Source organism: Garra rufa, chromosome 1 (assembly GCF_049309525.1).
Source record: "Garra rufa chromosome 1, GarRuf1.0, whole genome shotgun sequence".
In the NCBI taxonomy this organism is placed as follows: Eukaryota; Metazoa; Chordata; class Actinopteri; order Cypriniformes; family Cyprinidae; genus Garra; species Garra rufa.
Window position 1 is genome coordinate 38,479,451 of NC_133361.1, and position 7,029 is coordinate 38,486,479.

The window sequence follows — 7,029 nt, forward strand, 5'->3', positions numbered from 1 at the left end:
ATTGTGCAATGATTGACTGAAGAGCTCATATACTTGTTTGCAAGTTGTGTTGTTTAAAGGTAAAATTTTCTTTTGTTGCATATTTTAACCCTCCTGTTATCCTCGGGGTCAATTTGACCCCATTCAATGTTTAACGTATGTACATAGGCCTATATAATTGACTTTTTTTTTTTTTTTTTTTTTGCTTCAGATTGAATGACTTTTCCTAATTTAATGGGGAAAACTTGGTAAACATAAAAGTAACATGATATTATTTGTTGAATGCCCTGTACACATTTTGTCACATCAGTGTTCTTTGGGGTCAATTTGACCCCAGGTTATTTTAGCTGTATAAAACAATAGAAATATAAAAAATCTAACACATTTGTTTTGGGTGATATTGAGGTCACTATAACATACTATGATTTTATAATTTGCACTATAATTTTATATGTTAAGTATAATAAAATTTTTTAAAAAAAGCTAACACAACCATACCTGTAGTATTGCGAGAACCACTGTCAATTGAATTGCTCTCTCAATCGAAAATGGCCTCTACGCAAAGGTTTTCTGTCAGTGAGATTTTGTCACAGGTGTTTGACAGTGAATTGGGGGGGGGTGTGTTTCAGAATGTTGTTAAGTAGTCAACAAAGACATCAATTACCTGACACTAACCTTTTAGCAAAAAAATATCATATTCTAGAGGTTTTAAATTTGGGGTCAAATTGACCCCAATGGGAAAAAGGTGTTAGCGGATTTTAGGGTAACAGGAGGGTTAAATGTTTTGGCTTGGTTAGAGTCTTTTGCAAACAAAATCTGTCATTTTGAACATGAGTGCCATTGTTTAGGCCTGTGTGTTAACTGTTTTGAAAATGTGAAGTTTGAGTTTATGGCTGCATCAGAGCAATCAAGAAAAACTGTAACTGCTGACTAATTAGCCTTTTAGACATGTTTAGATATTTGTTTCAGAAATAAAAATTACAAGCTGATTCCATTATTTTTTCCTCAACATTGAATGATTCCATAATTTTTTCTTGTACTTGATATGGAAGGTTTCGTTTGTTTGAGGTATGTTTCACATAAAATAATATGAACATCATCTAAGTGTAGTGATTTCATCATTTCTTCCAAGGGTTGTATTACTGCTACTATGTACTAAGTCATACATGTTATTAACTTTTAAAAGGCCACTGCCCCAGTGATAACTTCAGCACATTTGTTTCTGAGATAATAACTGAAATTAATGACGTGGTGCAAAACCAAAATGTCCTGCTACAGGAAACACCTGTGATGTAGGTGTCTTTAAACACCAGCCAGTCACTATAAAAGTGTTCTTGACTATCAGCACTTTAAACCCTCCCTCAGATAAGACTCAGACTCAAATCAGAGCCGTGCATTCAACGTCTACTTTATTGCTGTATCACAAGTGTTCTTCGAGGTAAGACTTATTTGTTTTTCAGAGATGTGCTTGAAAACTCACTGGGTTTCAGAAGTAATGTTGTGTTAAAGTAAAGTGTGATGTTCACCTATACTAGTAGAATATCACTGACATGTGATCTGTGGCTTCTTAACAGTGATAAAGACATGTTTTTTGACAGCTTAAATGTTTTTATGTTAGAAAGAGTTTTTTGTTTTGTTGGATGGAAAGGACAGGTGTTGTCTAAAACACATTGCTGGCAGTATGTGAAAAAAGAGTAATTAACATGGCAGCTGTTGTTTTATAGCCAGTCAGCAAAAGTGATGTAAATGATGAAAGTTGCATAATATATTTTTTATGGCAAAAAAACATTAGGATATTAAGTAAAATTCGCGTTCCATGTAGACATTTTGTACATTTCCTATTGTAAACACATTACATGTTAATTTTTGATTAGTAATATGCATTGCTAAGAACTTCATTTAGACAACTTTAAAGGTGATTTTCTCAATATTGTGATTTATTTGCAACTAAATTTCTCAGCTAAATATTGTCCTATCCTAACAAACCATACATCAATGAAAAGCTTATTTATTCAGCTTTCAAAAAAAGACACTTATTACTGGTTTCGTGGTCCAGAGTCGCATATTACAGCAAGCCATTTCAAAACCTTACAGGGCCTGGGATTTAATTTTTTAGTCCATTTGTGCCCAGTGACTAAGCCAAGGGTCACCAAACTTGATCCTGGAGGGCCGGTGTCCTGCAGAGTTAAGCTCCAACTTGCCTCAACACAGCTGCTTGGAAGTTTCAAGTATACCTATTAAGACCTTGATTAGCTGGTTCAGGTGTGTTTGATTAGGGTTGGAGCTAAACTCTGTAGGGACACCGGCCCTCCAGGACCGACTGTGGTGACCCCTGGACTAAGCTATCACATATAGATGAGCATGGTGGCCCTTGGCAATGATTGTGGCTTACAGTAAAAGACAAATTATGGATGGAAGTGAACTAAAAAGCATGTTTCTTAATAAAACCAACATTGTTACTTGACAATGTTTGATAAAACAAATCTATTTTGCTTACATAACAGTGGTTTGTTATCATCTACATCTGTCCTCAGTACAGAATTGGGACATTTCCGGTTAGAAAGACGTCACTCATCACTGCCTTGACTCATCAGGTTACACAAGTTTATCATGGGGGTTAAATATCCACACATTCATTTTCAAAGGTCCATGAATTTACCTTAACTTAACATTTTCCCATTAAATGATATACTCAAAAAAATGCTGGGTTAGGTACAACCCAGCTCTGGGTGAAATGTGGACAAAAACAACCTAATCAGAGATTAGGTTGTTTCGACCCAGCCCTTGGGTTAAATTTTTAACCAAACCTTCCAGGTAGTTTTATGTAACTCATCTATTGTTTAAGAATTACTATATGACTGGCTTAACCCAAAATAGGTTGTAACATAGTTACTAGAGTCATCAGCAATAATCAAAAGATGAACATTTATTACTGAGCAATTTAAAAAAGGTTTATTGATTATTCTTTATCTAACTTCTTAATGTAATAAAAGGATTAGTTCACTTTCAGAACATCCAAGATGTTCATATCTTTCTTTCTTCAATTGATAAGAAATTGTTTCTTGAGGAAAACATTTCAGGATTTCTCTCCATATAAGGGACTTAAATGGTGCCCTCAAGATTGAACTTCCAAAATGCAGTTTAAATGGAGCTTCAAAGGATTCTAAATGATCCCAGCCAAGAAAGAAGGGCCTTATGTAGCGAAACGATCACTCATTTTTTAAACAAACTGACAATTTATATACTTTTCAACCTCAAATGCTTTTCTTGTCTGCATGAACTCTGTTTTTTCCGGTTCAAGGCAGTTAGGGTATGTCGTATCTCGTTTTCTTCCCTAACGCCAAATCGCCCTACATCGCTGCAGAAGTACCAAACCCAGTGTTTACAAAGTGAACATGCAAAGAAGATCAAACACCTTTTACCAAAAAAAGATAAAACAGCGATGTAGGATGATTTTGAAGTTGAAGAAGAAAATGAGATGGGAGTTTTTGGACATACCCCCATCAGCACTGATTACACAGACTACACATGCGCATTGCAGAGACAAGACAAGCTTTTGAAGTGAAATAGTATATAAATTGTCAATTTGTTTTAAAAAATGACGCATCATTTCACTAGATGAGACACTTCTTCCTTGTCTGGGATCGGTTAGAGCCATTTGAAGCTGTTTTTAAAATGCATTTTGGAAGTTCCTGAAATGTTTTCCTCAAGAAAAAAAGCCAAGAACAACTTGGATGACAAAGGGGTGAGTAAATTATCTGTAAAAAAGATTTCTGGAAGTGAACTTATCCTTTAATTTCCAACCTATTTTGGGGTCATTTTAAGAAAGAAATATAGTAATTTCTAAGCAATATTGGAGTTAAATAAAGCTACAATTACATTTTACCTAATCACTGGGTTTTACCATCTTTTGCCCAGCCCTGGGTTGTTTTTAACCCAGCATTTTTTGAAAGTATAAAAGCCTGTCATATGATGTTTAGTGGAAGTCCAGCTTTCTAAGAGAAACAAATAAAATGGGGCAAGGGCATTTTGTATAAAGATGCATTTGAACAACGTACCGTACAATAAAAAAACTCTTAAATGTTTTGAGGTATGGAAGACTCAAACATTTGATGAATATATCTAGCTCTTGCCTGTCCAGTCTGCTATGGGATGATGCTGAAATTACCACAGTCTGATACTGAAAACCCCACAATGAATTCAACATTATATGTGTATTAATGATTATAGACTAATTCAATCTGTTTTCACCGAATATAATATATTTATTTCCTTACAGGGTTGCTTTTGAATTGGGAATTTCTTCATTACCATGGATATGAGTAATGATGGCTCCTTAGTATTTGAGTATGTATACCTGCTTTCAATGTAAAACTGAACACACATAAGCACTGTTCTGAAACCACAAATGTACATTATTTTGTTATTTTTTATAACACACACAAAATAATGTGCATTTAGTGTACTATACGTAGTGTTACATTAGCCTCACATTGAATTACAATTTACAATATAGTAAAAGCTAATGTAAATTGTATTTTTGCATTTTGCAATAGCTTTTTTTGGTTATTTGAAAACTATAAAATGTAAAAATAATATTAGCTTTTTTTCTCCTATTTATCTGTATTTATTTATTTCTGCATCTTGGAAATTTGAAACAGTTTCTATTTATCTGTAGAACATATGAACAGTTTATATTCTTTATCTTCACTAACAACTCAAAATCACATCAGCACACATGCTCACACTCTTGCTGTATGTTAACACTGCCCAACCGTTGCTCTTTCAGGATCATCGGACCTATCATAAGCTTTATTATTTTGACAATCTGCTGTGTTGGCTGCTGTAGAGGATTCCAGCAGGCTCATAAGGAGCGCAAGGAGCGTGTGCAGGCTGAACTTCAGAGAGTCAGAGATCAAGCGCCTGTCTACGTCATTCCGATCTCTCGGTCTGAAGATGAGCTGCACAGACCACCGCACTACAGCACTGTACATTTATACGAGCCACCTCCTGCTTATCACGAGGTAACCCTGAAAAATATTGGAATATACTGTAAAAAAAAAAAAAAACATAAATAAAAATTCAGTGGCTTTGTAAATATCACAATAATAAGTAAAGGAATAGTTCACCCAAAAATGCAAAGTCTGTCATCATTTGCACAAGTTTGTTCCAAACCTGTATGAGTATCATCCTTCTGTTGAAAAAAAATCGGACTGAATTTTACATAGAAAATACTGTGAAAATACTCGAATAGTTTAAAGTCCAGAACCAGAAACTGTTTGGTTACCCACATTCCTCAAAATATCTTTCTTGTGTTCAGTGGAAAAACAAAACCCATAAAGGTTTGGAACAACTTCAGGGCGAGTAAATGATTACAAAATTTTCATTTTTGAGTTAACCTTAGTTTCCTAGATTTTTTGAGCTGGAAATACCCAATATCAATGCCTTAAAATCAAACAGAAAAGAAATTAGTATTTGACTACATACACTACAAAGCAAAAGTTTTTTTAAAGAAGTCTCTTCTGCTCACCAAGCCTGAATAAGTACAGCAAAAGCAGTAATATTGTGAAATATGTTTGTTGTTTAAAAAAACTGTTTTTCTATTTGAATATATTTAAAAAATGTAATTTATTCCTGTGATCGCAACTAAATTTTCAGCATCATACTCCACTCTTCAGAGTCACATGATCCTTCAGAAATTATTCTCATATGCTGATTTGCTGTTCAAGAAACATTATTATTATTGTTATTAATATTTAAAACAGTTGTTCCCTTCCGGGAACTCAACACTGCGTCATCAACGCTTTGGGGAATGCCATTGGCGAGTCCGCCTCTGAATCAGTCTGTAGCCAATAGAACGACGGGAGTGACGTCACCGGCGCGGTGACGTCAGCGACCAGGAAGTATACAAGCACGTGCGTTTCAAACCGGCTTCAGCTTTTGTCATTCAGCGAAGCGCTCTATGTTGGTCTGTCTGTCTGGTCTTTCATTGCTGTTTTTTGTGCCAGTTTGCACAGCTTTTGTTTGAGCAATGTCAGCCAAAAGGGGTAGAAAGTTTGACTTTGTTAAGGTGGTTCAGCAGTCACACAGAATGTGTGTTCCTCCCTGCCAGCGATTCATCATTGGTGGGGACACACACAGGATGTGTGTTTTCTGCTTGGGAGCGGAGCATGCTCAGTCAGCCCTTGAGGGGGCTGGCTGTCCGCAGTGTGAGCGTCTTCCACTGCGGGTGCTTCGTTCCCGGAGGGCTCTCTTCGAGGAGGGAGCCTTCACCAGCGTTCCTCGCGGGTCTGGCCCCGCTTCCACCGAGGCGGAGCAGCAGCTGCACTCGTGGGGTTCGCAGCTCGATCTGCTAGAGGGAATGGAGACGGGTGATCCCCTATCTCCCTCCTCACCTAGCGGATCGGTTGACCTCTTCCTGGATGCGGAAGCCCGCACTGCGGTTTCTTCCCCCCAGGAGGAGGCATCGGCACTCTCACCCCGAACTTTTACAAAGTGTATGGATGCTGCTCTGGCTCCTCTGTGACTCCAGGGCATCCGTATACTCAACTACATAGACGACTGGCTGATTTTAGCCAGCTCAGAACAGTTAGCGGTTCAACATCGAGGTGTTGTTCTCGCTCACATGAAAGATTTGGGGTTGAGACTCAACACCAAGAAGAGTGTGCTTTCTCCATTACAGAGAACCACTTATCTAGGTGTCGTATGGGATTCGACCACGATGCAGGCACGGTTGTCTCCTGCTCGGATCGAGTCGATCCTTACTGCAGTAAATGCGGTCAAGCTAGGCCTGTCACTCACTGTCAAACAGTTCCAAGTACTGTTAGGTCTTATGGCAGCAGCAGCCAACGTGATGCCTTTTGGCCTGCTGCACATGAGGCCGCTACAGTGGTGGCTCAAGACCAAGGGTTTTTCCCCGAGGGGAAATCCTTTCCGCAAGATCAAGGTCACGCGGCGATGCCTTCGTGCCTTAAACATGTGGAAGAAACCTTGGTTTCTATCTCAGGGCCCGGTTCTGGGAGCTCCTTGTCGCCGCGTCATGCTAGCGAC